Raw genomic sequence first — 13,144 nt, 5'->3', positions numbered from 1 at the left:
CGTCGAGCCGCTACTCCTCCACATTGAGAGGAACCAGTCTTAAGAAAAAGAAGAAAAAATAAAAAAAATAAAAAAAAATAAATAAATAAAGAGAGGAAGCAGTTGAGGTGGCTGGGGCATCTGGTTCGGATGCCTCCTGGGGAGGTGTTCCGGGCATGTCCTACCGGCAGGAGGCCCCGGGGACGACCCAGGACACGCTGGAGAGACGATGTCTCACGGCTGGCCTGGGAACGCCTCGGGATCCCGTCGGAGGAGCTGGCTGAAGTGGCTGGGGAGAGGGAAGTCTGGGCTTCCCTGCTAAAGCTGCTGCCCCCGCGACCCGACCCCGGATAAGCGGAATTGAAGACGGAACAGAACAGACTCGTTATTACGTTAAAGGAGACATATTGTGATTTTTTTTTTTCACAAGGTAAAACTTTCAAACCACTTTATCTACTGCAGGATCAATGCCGAAATATCATTTTAATTGGCTTTGACATGATACTATTTTTGGCGAACCTTCACCCACCCTAGCCTCCGAGTCATGGGAGGAGCAAATAAACGCGCAAAGGCTTTTTGGTGAAGGGAAAATCGAGACAAAAAAAACGTTCCTTGCAATATGTTGAAGTACGCGCCTCCAGTAGCCCAAAACATTCTCCCGCCTGAAATTGACCAAAAAAAAAGCGCCCTCGGGCTCGCATTGCAAACGTCACGTGACCAAACCCAGACAACAGGCGAGCCGTGACGTTCGCAATGCGAGCCGTGACGTTCGCAATGCGAGCCGTGACGTTCGCAATGCGAGCCGTGACGTTCGCAATGCGAGCCCGAGGGCCCTAAGCAGGGGTATCTGTGTACAAATGATTCCAAATCAATTTTCCTCTTTCAAATGCAAAGCATACAAAAGCGCAGCGCGCCTGCTTTGTCTTCACACGCCAGCGCAGGCGTGCTGACGAGTCGCGTGATGCAAAACATCGGCGGGCCACGTCGACGTTCGGGGGGGCTCAGCATGTGGCGTTTGCGTGGCTTCCGCCAGATGTTGACTCGAGCGGCGCACAGATGACAAACTTTGACAAATCCTTCATCCAACACTCAGCGGGCTTCCGCTTTGCTTTGTTTTGTTTTGTTTGCACGCGCCGCCGCCGCCTCGCGCCGCCGCCTCCCGCGCCGCCTCGCGTGCCGCACGCCACGCTTCCCGCGCGTCTACACCAACCACGTGGCAGCTAATAACCAGAGCCGGGACTAAAGTCAGTTGTCTGCCTCTGGAGAACTCACTTCGGTCACTTTTTTATTGTAATAAACGTGTCGACTCGGGGAGTCCGTAAAAAGCCAATAACTCTTTCTGTAAACCGTCAATTCATAATTGCACTTCATCAGAAATATGAAAGAACGCACATTTTTTAGATAGACAGAAATATAAAATCAGCAAAAGACTTTGGTTGAAAGCAGTGAACATGATTACTTTTTATGGCTGGGCATAATTTTCAGGAACAAACTGAATACACGTTTTGTGTTTGATCATTGATGTAGCCTACAAATCAGAAATAGTATTAGTAGTTTTTTTTGTCAAAACCGCATCATGCTTGTCCGACATTTTGGCAAATTCCCTTTAAAAGTGCTTCAAAACTCAACAAGATGAGCTCAATCCTACATTTGCTTTTTAGACATTTTCAACACACAGCTCTGCTAGCGTTAGCACTAGCATACAGCAGCCTCACTTTATTTAGAAACATTCCGTTCCGTTCCGTCTTCAATTCCGCTTATTCGGGGTCGGGTCGCGGGGGCAGCAGCTTTAGCAGGGAAGCCCAGACTTCCCTCTCCCCAGCCACTTCAGCCAGCTCCTCCGACGGGATCCCGAGGCGTTCCCAGGCCAGCCGTGAGACGTGGTCTCTCCAGCGTGTCCTGGGTCGTCCCCGGGGCCTCCTGCCGGTAGGACATGCCCGGAACACCTCCCCAGGAGGCATCCGAACCAGATGCCCCAGCCACCTCAACTGCTTCCTCTCAACGCGGAGGAGTAGCGGCTCGACGCTGAGTCCCTCCCGAATGACCGATATTTAGAAACATTTACTTCTTAAAAATGCTTTTTAATGTGGCGATAGATAGATCGATAGATAGAGCGCCATGTGCTAGCTCGTTAGCTTGATAAACTTTGACTTTAAATCTTAATCATTATTATTTATAATGATTGTGTCTGTCGCTATCAGATTAGAAGCCATTATTGAGCATAAATGGTTTCTTCAATCAAGAAAAAAAACCAAACAAGCTGCACCGGCGAAAGTCAGCGAACAACATCGTCAGGCGTCCCTCAGTTGCGCGTGCGTGCGAGCGTGTCGGCGTGAGCGTCTCGCGTTTTTGTCTCTCAGCGTTCCCGCGGGCCGCGCGTCGCACGTCGCACGTCGCCGCCAATGCGACACCCGCGAGTCGCGGAGGAACGCGAGCGCTGGGAGGTCATCTTTTATAGGCGGACAAAGCAAAGCACGCGTTAGCAGTGTCAGAATTTACTCGTCCTACAAGACAGCCGCGTACGACGCATTTATGAATTGCAATTAAATAATTAATTATTGATGATGTTATTTATTCTACTTGTTAAGACAAACCATTTTGGGGGAAAACAACTCAACAAACATCACAGGACTGTTGATCATCTAGATTCGCTTTGGGTCGGATTAATGAACGGACTGGGCCGCACGTTCCCCCCCCCCTGCCCCCCCCCCCCTGCCCCCCTGCATTAAAAGCTAAGGACAGGTCCATATTTAAAGAGTTGTCCTTTCGACATGTGTCCTTGGAGACTTGAATGGAAGCAGGAAGTGAATCAATCGCCATTAATTGAGCCGCGGAGGTTCCCGGTGTCTACTGCTGGATGTTAACGACTCGATGTAATGAGCGGCGCCGCAGCCCCGCGTCACCCGATTGCTTTCTTCAAGCCGGCCACGAACCATTCGGCGAGCTTGCCGGCCACGTCGCGGCAGCTGCTTCGTTCAAATCAACGCTCGCAAACGCAAACCAGCCTTTGAGGACTTTGCACACACTCGGTCCAAATATCGACCTTGCAAAAGACGTACCAAAAATAACAAAACACGCACACACAAAAAAAAAAAAAACAGGGCCGTGTTCCTTTGGGTCCGTTTGCAGAGGCCAAACACAAAATATCAAAGCTTCTCTTCGTTCACCAAAGCACTTGCGTGCTCTTTTCAAGTACTCCTGCTGAACATTGATGTTATTATTATTATTATTTTTTTTTTTGCTGGAGCTGGAGTTGCAACATGAGCCCGCAGGTAAGCTGACCCGATCCTCAGCCTCGAAAGCTTCCGTACAAAGCACACAAAAACCCACCGAAGCGCTTCATCATCGTGGCCGACAATTGGCCGTCGCCGTGACGACGTGCGCGCCAGCACGCACGCCAGGTTGTCCACTCACAAAACAAAAGCCCAGGTGCGACACGAGTCGCGCGGCAGGCGCGCAGTCGACGCCCGCCTGCCGGCCGTTCGGCGTTTCCCGCTTCACCCGCGGCGCTACCTCGACGAATGAGTTTCATTTCTTCACAAACTCAAAGCATACGTTTTCCAAATCAACCTTTCCAATTAAAATGAAGGGAAGTGCCGTTAATCTGTTCCAGCTCACCAACAAAAACGACACAATGAAAACATATAACTGTATATACGTACGCGTTATGGTGACGTTATTAATCAAACAATAATCGACCATCAACATCAGCAGCTCATGACAACAACGAATAAAAGTGGCAACGCGTGGGAATGAGATTCCTCTCAAACACGAGTTCACCAAAATCAAAAAGTGTTGGTCCCGAATTGTGAATTGGTGAAGATCTGATGCCAACTCCAAAGTCAGCAAAATGGACGATACTTTCAACTCGTTTGAATGAAAACATGTTTTCCACTTCACTTACTAGGGTGGCGTACCCGAGCTAACTGTAGGTGGCAGTAGCGGGGAACGCCCAGGATTGGTCGCAATTCAATGGCATTCGTCACCTTTAATGAACCTGAATGCATGTTTTTATGTTTTTGGATTGCCGGACACAAAACTTACACAAGCACCAGGAAAACACGGAGACTCCGCAGCAAAGCCAAAATTCTAACACAGAACTTTAGGACTGTGAGGCAGACGTGCTAACCATTTTTCCACCGTGCTGCCATTTAACTCATTCACTGGCGGCCATTTTCACTGAAGCAAGGCCCACAGAATATTGTGTTCTATTGCTATAAAAAGATGGAACCTACCAAAAGAAAGATTAGAGGCTAAAACATTGGGGAAAAAGTGCTTTTTGCAACATGGCCCTGATCTCTTATACTCTGCTGCTACCTGCTGGCCGATGTTGTAATAACTACCATTTTTTCAAGCATTCTCTTCAGTTGTGAGGCTGCATCAAAGCATTCTGTTTGCTCTAGCATAAAAAAAAAGAAAGTATGAATACGTCTTTGGGTCACTTAAAACATTTAAAATAGAACGTATTTATACGTTTTTGGGAAGAAATTAGTTAAGGGAGAACTTATAAGATCCAGACAAGGATCTTATATCAAACGCCAAAGTAACCATCGTAGATGTTATTTTAAACTCGATTTGATCTCTTTAGCTTGGCCGAACGGGACCTTCCGATCCTGATTCCCAAAAAATCCTCAAGACGAAGCGCTAACAGGCGGAAGCCACGCGCAGTCGGCGACAAGCACGCCGACCCCGCGTCGCTTCATGGAACTCTCGTTTAGTATGCAGCACGGCGCTTCGGCAAAGTGTTGATGCAACAACAGCACCAGCGGGCCGAGTGAGTCGGGCACGGCGGGCGGGCGGTCGCTCGGCGGGGTGGGGGGGGGGGTGTTTGGCGGGGTCACGTCGGTGCCTCATGAATCGGCCGCACAATGAAATCTTTCTCTTGAGAGGCGGCGGACTTGGCAGAGCTGCCCGGTGTCTGCAAAATAGACATTTTGCCGCCCCCCCCCGGCTGCCGTGGTTACCGAACCCCCGACCGCCTCGCCCTCCCTCTCTTGCCCGATACCTTCTCCTTAGCCACTTTGTCAAACTGCCGAGAGGTTGGCCGCGTGACAGCAACATGAACACGAGACGGCGTTACCTTTTAAGAAGCGGATGCTCAACTTCTTCTTCTTCTTCTTCTTCTTGCGCTGGAAAATCTTGCAGAAACAAAAGCGACAGCACCTCCTACTTCTTCCCTGCTCGCTCCTCAAACGTGCGATGAAGTCGGTTTTCGGGGGGAAGACGCACACTTCCTCTCGCCGCCTCGCCTCCGCCTGCACTGACTGCCTTCCCGGCGCTCCTCATCCTCCTCCTCCCCTCCCTCCTTCTTCATCCCCCCTCCCTCCTCCTCTTCCTCCCGCTGCAACCCGGGCTGCCGCTCGCCTCATGAATGCTTAGACACGCCAATTGCAGCCGAAAGGCACCAAATTAACCCGCAGGATTGGAAATTCGCTCACCGCCGACTCACTTTCTTCCACTTTTCAGATTGTTCTCGAAGCTCCACCACGTCACGGCGGCGGCGGCGGCGTCGAGAGGCGCAATCGCGCCCGGGCCGGGGCGACTGATTGCTTTACCGGGCCGGCGTGAGGAAATGAACAAACATGAGCATTAAAGAGGAATATGTTTGATGAATAAGTAAATGTTTACGACCCGCGGCTCCGCTCCGATTAATCATTTATTGTCCGCAAATGAGTCGAGCTGCTGAACAAATTGAATCATTAGGCGTCAACTCACGAGCTTCTTCACAAAGTTTGGAAAAGAAGTGAAAAAATATTCACGGCAAGTCTGTACAGTCTCTTGTTAACAAAAGAAGATCTTTATTAACTATTTTTCAGGCCTTCGCACTTTTACGTGGCAAAGCTCACTAGCCTGGACGCGCATTTTTTTTGAACCCGTTGATTGGCGAGTCGGTCGAGACTTTTTGGAGTTCAAGTGTTGAGGAGCTTCTGACAAAAAAAGACTCAAAAAGATCATCAAATTTGGACGCTACGATCTGGCTCGCCAGATTTGAGGAGCTTGCGGGCATGTCGTTTCCACAAATGTTCTCCAACTCGGCGTCCCACAAATAAAGCTCGCACCGCGTCCCCTGCGAGGTAGCGACGAGCTTCTTGGCGGCGCGAGTCCCGCGTCTTATGTCCTGCCGCACCGTCTCCATTGTTCTGGAGAAAACTCCCCGGAGTCGCGCTTGGGACGTGACGGTGACGCGTCGTTAGCTTCCAGGCTCTGCGCCAATGCTACTTAGCAACACGGCACAGGTAAAAAAATGGATGCAGTTCTCACCTTTCCCAACATGTTTCGGTTCTGTGGGGGTTGGCTTTTTTGTTTGTTTGGTTGGTGTTTTTTTTATCTTGGTTTCCTGGTTTCTTCCCTTGCCTCGTTATGTCTAACCACATCCACCTGTGTGTGTGTGTGTGTGTGTCTTCCCTTCCCCAGGTGCGCCTCGTTAGTGTTACTGTATTTCGGCCCCCGTCCGGACGGAAGCGAAGCCGGCTTTGGTTCCTCAAACAAATCTCGTCCACGCGGAAGCATTTCAAGGACTTGCGCGTGTCCAAAAGAAGACGCTGTTGAACAGCTGTAATGCATATGCCAAGACTGGGGTGGCGCTGTCGCGCAGCCACAGGGAGTTAACGGAAAGCGTAGCAGAAGAAGCAGCCAAGAAAACCTTTCAAACTTTTTTTCTAATAAAGAGCTCAGTATTGTTCATTCGGAAATGTCATCATCATTGCTCTTTATTTTTTATTTTTTATTATTTTTATTTTTTTGTGTGTGTGTGGGTGAGTATGTGTATGTGCGTGCATGCGTGCGTGCGTGTATTTGTTAGCTCACCAAAAAAAACTATTAGAAAAAATCTCATGCCGTTCACCTAAACCGAACACCGCCGTCAGGAGACCCGAGGAAGGACCAAAGAAAACCAAGGAAGGTGAAATCCAGCACCGACCAGACACCCCCCACCAGAACTCCTCCCCAACCCAAGAAACATCCAGACCCCAACAAATCCAAAAAACATAAAATCAGGGAGGCCTCAAGAGACCGAAGGAGAGACCGAGAAAAGGAAGGAAGGACGGACGACGAAAACCTTTCAAACTTGATTGCAATCTACAGAACAAACACGGCTTTGCATGAATCAAAACAACGCGAAAAAGACGAACACAGAAGAAGTGACGGTGGAATAAAGAAGCAAAATATGTACGGCCTGAACGGTAAGCAACTTGTGAGGATGCATTGAAACTGGGGTTCGAGTCTGTTGTCGTTTTGGGCGCATTGCCGATCTCATGTGTGGAAGTCGTCGTTGCGGCCAAGACAAGTCGCTAAAATCAGGTCGCGTCACGCTCCGATCCAGTCGAGGCGACCCGTCCGGTCACGTCCCATCAAGTCATGGTTATCCGCTCACCTTTTTCCTCCTTACGGTTAATTTCCCTGCATTTGGGTCCGCCGTCCCTCAACCGCTTCCCGTTCCACCCCGACGGAGAGAAAAGGGCATCGGAAGTGAACTGAACCGAACCGCTTGGATGGAACGGACGGTCGCGATGGCGACAACAATCTTTGTTTGGAACGTGGGAGGCGGAAACGAGGACTAAAATGGCCACAGCGCTGCTTGACGTACAACATTAACTTTAAGCGACTAAACTTAAACGGCAGTTTTGCCGAAGGGGGGAAACACGGTGAAACGGACTTGGTGACCGGTCCGGGGTCTGCCCTCATTTTCTTGCCAACCGCTTTTAAACTCACCAGTGACCCTAATTAGTAAAATGTGATTTTAGTCCGACGCCCCCTGGAGGTTGCGCGCCATTTTTGCGCATCCGAGCTCGAAGCTCTTCTTCTTTCTCTCCAGTCCGAAGGCATGACGGTAAAATGTTGCATATCGATCGCGCGCCGCGCTTCCCGCGCTGATCGCAATCGCGTGCCCGGCAGCCGCCGAATGCGGCGTATCGGGAATGAAAAGGAATTAAGAGCAAAAAAAAAAAAAGAATCCAACGCGCTCTTTAAGCAGGCCGGCAATCATCTTCAAGTGCCGGCACGATCGATAAGCACCGAACAAGACCGCCGACAATCGAGCCTGACGGCGGCGGCGGCGGCGGCGGTGGCAGCGGCGGCGGCGGCCTTCTTTTCTTCTTCCTCGGATAACAAAAATATAACAAGTGCGAAATGTTGGCGAGTATGAGCAGCGCAGCCGGCGAACGTGGAAGGGGATTACGTTAACAAGGCGGCCATCTGCATGCCGGCAAAACTTCTCAATGAAAGCAATCCAAGTGCGGCACCAGACTGTTGATTTTTTTCCCGAGTAAAAATGAAAATAAACAGATGAAGAAGCCAGAAAAGTCTCCGCGCCGGCCTCGGTTCCCGCGGTGCCTTGTGGCTCGGCCGGCCGCCATTGATTTCTGGGCTTTCGCCTCAGGAGATGAGACTGTTTGCATGTTTGGCCTCCAGGGGGCATAAATCACATCGATCAGCCGCCATAATAAGGCCGCGGCGCCGCATCCCCCGCGGAGGCTTGAAAAAACAATTAGAGGCCAAGACGAAGCGTCAGGGAGGCTAAAAGGCTTCGTGAGGCGACGCCGGCGTCGACGAGCAGCCGCGCTTTCGTTATTATCTTGTATTTTTCATTCGTTTGAAACATAACCTGCTGCGTTCGCTGCAACGCGTTTCGAAAAAATGTGCATGGACATATTCAAATATTTATAAACTACGGGTTTGCATGATTATGCGGACGAGCATCAAAACCTCGTCCGCATTTCGATGACATTTAATGCTTAATGCGTGTTGCAGAAAAACATCTGCAGTTACGATTTGCTACGGTTGTTAGCAACTAGCATCGAGCTAACGGATTAGAACAGGAACAACACAATGCGTCTTCTTTGTTGACTTTTTAAACCATTCACTGGCGGCCATTTTCAGTGAAGCAACCCCCTTCGCTCCCGGCCGTTTTACTGGATTTGGACTGATTTTGCAAGGCCCACAAAATATTGTGTTCTCTTGCTATAAAAACATGGAACCTACCAAAAGAAAGATGAGAGTCTCTTCTTTCATCAGGAAAAAAGTATATTTCTATAAGTTTCATCATTATTCACGTCCCTGCTGAAAACAATGGCAAAAAGAGCTTGTTGCAAAATGGCCCTGGCTGATCTCTTATACTCTGCTGCCAAAAAACCAACAAGCGCGAACATGCTGCACCAAGTTTGGCAAAAGTTTGAATTGTTGTCGAGTCTGTCAACGGCGTCAACACCGGGTGTATGATTTATGTCTTTCGAACCATCTTCTCGACAGCGTGGCGGTCATTTTTTTTTTTTTTTTTTTACAATTGCCAAGTATTCTGTGTGTTCCTCTCGGAGAAGTGAAATGTTGAGAAAAGTTGAGAAAAGTGATCCTGACTGCTTTCTGCAGCTAATCTACCTCCAAAGCCCGACGCGCAATTGCACCCGGTCCGATTGCATGTCAGTCAGCGAGTGGATTGTCTCGTCGTCGCTCAGTAAAAGAGGCGCCAGTGCGCCCCCCCGGGTGGGCTTTGTGCCGGAGGATGGCGCACCAAATCCCACCGGGACAAATGAAAAAAATGCAATCGATAGCCGCATTGAAGGCGTCGCGTCAGCCGAGCGAGGAAGACGAGACGCATTCTTCAAGTTTGCCGTTTGGTAAATAAAATGTACGCGCCCTCATGAAAGCAGATTTTGGGAGAATGACAAAATGATACACGACAAGCGCATCATCCCCCCCCCCGCAGCAGCCCCACATATCGCCTCTGGCCAACCCCCCCCCCCCCCCCCCCCCCCAGTTGTGGTGTGGCTGTCGGGGGCAAGTCGGTGGTCGTGTTGAGCTCCTCGCGGGATTACCCAGCTTGGCTTTCTGGCTCCGCTTGAGACGCCACTCCGGAGCGCTTCTGGCTTTGACTCTGCGTGTGCGTGCGTGCGTGCGTGAGCGTGTGCGTGCGTGCGCATCTGCCGCTTGCTCCCAGGGGAAGCGGAGCACACAGGCTTGAACCTCTTTCCAGCCACCAGGCACAATTTGTTCCCGCATCGTGATTTTTTTTTTGCCATCGTTACTTGAAATGCTATCATGTGACAAACGGCGTTTTGGAGATTCCGGGGGTTCAAGAGAAGTCAGCAGGTTCGGGAGATTTCCATTTACCATCCGAAATAGTCATCAGGTTTCATATTTAGGGTTATCGTTCCATGGGTGGTTTTCAAAACAAATCAGCGGAGAAAAATGACTTTAAACGACCCCACGCCGCAGATGAATCGCTCAGGATAATCTTCGAGAGACGTCGATGATCGGAACTGTGCTGCATTCGATCACAAGGGATGGAAAATGCTCAAATTACACTTGCCTCAAAGATTTCCCAACATTAACTTAGTTGCTCCCAATAACGTATAAATACGTTCTATTTTAAATATGACCTTGCTCCCTAAAACTTTTTTATAATTTTTTTTGTTTTTTTTATTAATGTTAGAGCATACAGAAGGAGTGGGGGAAAGAAACAACAATGGTTTAGAGACATCCAGTAATTGGAAGGGTCTTTTGGAAGGAAAGTCAACCTTTCCCTGATTATCGGTATGCGCGATTGCCGGTCATCATGTCGGATTCTCGTCAGGTGGCGGGCACGCGATCGATTGTAAGCCGTAAGGTGTGTGGAGATTTGATTGGAGCGCTTGAAAGCAAAGTCACGCTCGGCGCCGGGCTTTGATTCGAAGTTAGCGGATAGTTAAGGAAGAAGCGCTCTAACGAGGCAGAATCGGAGAGAAGCCTCCGATTCCCAGCCGTCGATATTTGGTGTAATTACATCCTGAGAGGAATCCGGGCGTCGCTTTTCCCGGCCAGAAAGACGAGAGAAATGTTTTTATTTATTTCCATCGCCGGCTGTAATTATCCGTAAACTCCTTCTCGCCCCCCCCCCCCCCCGTGCCAGGAGATTGACGGGAAAATAAAGGTTGTTGTTGTGATGCCGGCGAGCTTCTTGTGCAATTAGAACAAATGTCAGACGTGTAAGAAGAAGAAAAAGGAGGCACTAATTGAAAACATAAAAAGATCCCTCAATTAACTGCGGAGGCGAGCGCGAGAGCATGCGGCGGCAAATTATTTGTATTGTTCGGCGGCGGGCAAAAAAGGCGAAATGCGCCGTAAGCCGAGCAGAACAACCTCGGTGGGGAGTCGCGCCCAACAACATCAAAAGCAGAAGAGCAGATAGCGCCGCCATCAATAAGCGCTAATTCACCCAAAGCTGCGCCTTTGAAGGAGACTCAAGCTTTTTTTTTTTCTTTCTTCCAACACAGTCTTAATAATAACTCGTCCGTGTTGTGCTTTCGTTAAAAGACCCCAAGGATCAACAATTAGCGACTTACTTTTGTTGCTTGTTTATTGCCAGGATGAATTTAGCTGGTTTTAGGGGTGGATCTCGCTCGATTGGCAGCCACGGTGAGAAAGGTTTGGGATTCATCATTACAGCTAATTGTTATTTTAATTCATTCAATCATTTATTTTAAATGTGGTTAGTTTTGATGATTTTTTTAGAGCAGCCCCCCCCCCGAAAATGACTTATTTTATTTATTTATGTATGTATGTATTTATTCATAATTTTATTTATCCATCCATCCATTTTCTGTACCGCTTGTCCTCACAAGGGTCGCGGGGGTTGCTGGAGCCTATCCCAGCTGGCTTCGGGCAGTAGGCGGGGTACACCCTGAACGGGTTGCCAGCCAATCGCAGGGCACACGCAGACCAACAATCACAATCGCACCTGTGGACAATTTGGAGTGTCCAATTCACCTGCCATGCATGTTTTTGGAAAGTGGGAGGAAACCGGAGTACCCGGAGAAAACCCACGCAGGCACGGGGAGAACATGCAAACTCCACCCAGGAAGGCCGAAGCCCGGACTTGATCTCACAACCTTTGCACTGGGAGGCGGACGTGCTAACCAGTCAGCCACCGTGCCGCCTTTTATTTATCCATTTATATTTATTTTATTTATTTATTTATTTTATTTATTTATTTATTTATTTTATTTTTATGAGCTTTTTGCATTAGTTTTAGTTTTATATGGAGTTGGATTTGCCAAGTGAAGATGAAAAAAAAAAAAGGTCACTCACTACCGTCTAGCAATTAATAATGTACGCAACACTTTTGAAGCGATACCGTTATGAATAACCCCAAACACTCATATATGTTATTAATGGGCAGCGACGAACGCAAAGGTCATATTGGCTATAATTGCGATTGCGTCCATTAGCGGACGCGACATTTCATCATCAAGTGAACAAAAAGTGAAATCTTCGTCCGAATTGAAGATCGAGTACTGAATTGCGGCGATACAACATTGGAACGCTATCTCAACTTTTTACGACCGTCGCCCTTGAAATTGAACGAGTGGAATAAAGAAGCCGAGGGAGGAAGACACCAGAAGTCAAATAAATAAATCTAACTTTTAAAAAAAAAAGAAGTACTTATAAGAAGAACAACAATTTGTTTCCCACCATTAAAAAGTGACATTTTCATAACATTGAAATTGCCGCGGCCGTTGGACGAGAACCTTCACGTTATCAGGAACGCAATCGAGGAAAAGCAATCTGCGTTCGCCTTCCGACAGGCAGGAAGTCGCTCACCTGTGGAAGGAAACGAAATGACAAACGTGGGCGTCGCACGACTCCCGCGACACGTTTGCCCGCATGTGCCGTCGCGTCGCGCTCACCTCGCCAGAAAAAAAAACAATGATGAACGCCGGCTTCAGTTGAACGCATGCCAAGTCGATTATTCTTCTCTATTCAGCGTTTGAACGGCGCCACGTTCGCAGGTGACCTTTTCCCCGGGTGGGAAAAAAAATCACATCTTTTCTTGCGCTGACAATCAGCCGCTTTGCGTTTGACATCCCGCCGGGACGCGCGGGTACGAGCGATAACGAGCCCGACGACGCTCCTTCGTATGCAAAATGACGAGAAATGAAGAACCTCCGCGCTCGATGCACTTCCATTATGCGACAAATGTTACCGCCTACTTGGGGAGGGGTTAAAAAGGGACATATACGACACTGTAAAAAAAAAAAAACGACATACACTACACTATAAAAAAAAAAAAAACGTTGCGTGAACACGAAATTTCAAGGCAACAAACTTCAACATTCAATTCTAGAAAGTTTCCACAAAAAAAGTTCACAAATTTGTTGACTAGTTGCGCTCTACAGTTGGGTCAAAAATAGTG

General features: G+C 48.7%; 1 protein-coding gene across 2 annotated transcripts in view; it reads right to left on the bottom strand.

The window, feature by feature from the left end:
* Positions 1 to 13,144, bottom strand: part of LOC147156159 (cadherin-20-like) — a 52,046-nt gene that overhangs the window by 38,581 nt on the left and 321 nt on the right. The window contains exon 1 of one of the 2 annotated variants that reach the window (XM_086066220.1): positions 5,060 to 5,226. The exons of the other annotated variant lie outside the window; for it this stretch is intronic. The gene's annotated coding sequence lies outside the window, so the exon portion shown is untranslated. Of the gene's footprint in view, positions 1 to 5,059; positions 5,227 to 13,144 lie in introns of those variants that run through there. 2 annotated transcript variants of the gene reach the window in all.

The sequence above is a fragment of the Leptonotus elevatus genome, chromosome 21, assembly GCF_054856555.1.
Source record: "Leptonotus elevatus isolate MCC_2025b chromosome 21, RoL_Lele_1.0, whole genome shotgun sequence".
NCBI classification, from domain to species: Eukaryota; Metazoa; Chordata; class Actinopteri; order Syngnathiformes; family Syngnathidae; genus Leptonotus; species Leptonotus elevatus.
This window is presented reverse-complemented; position numbering and strand designations above follow the sequence as displayed.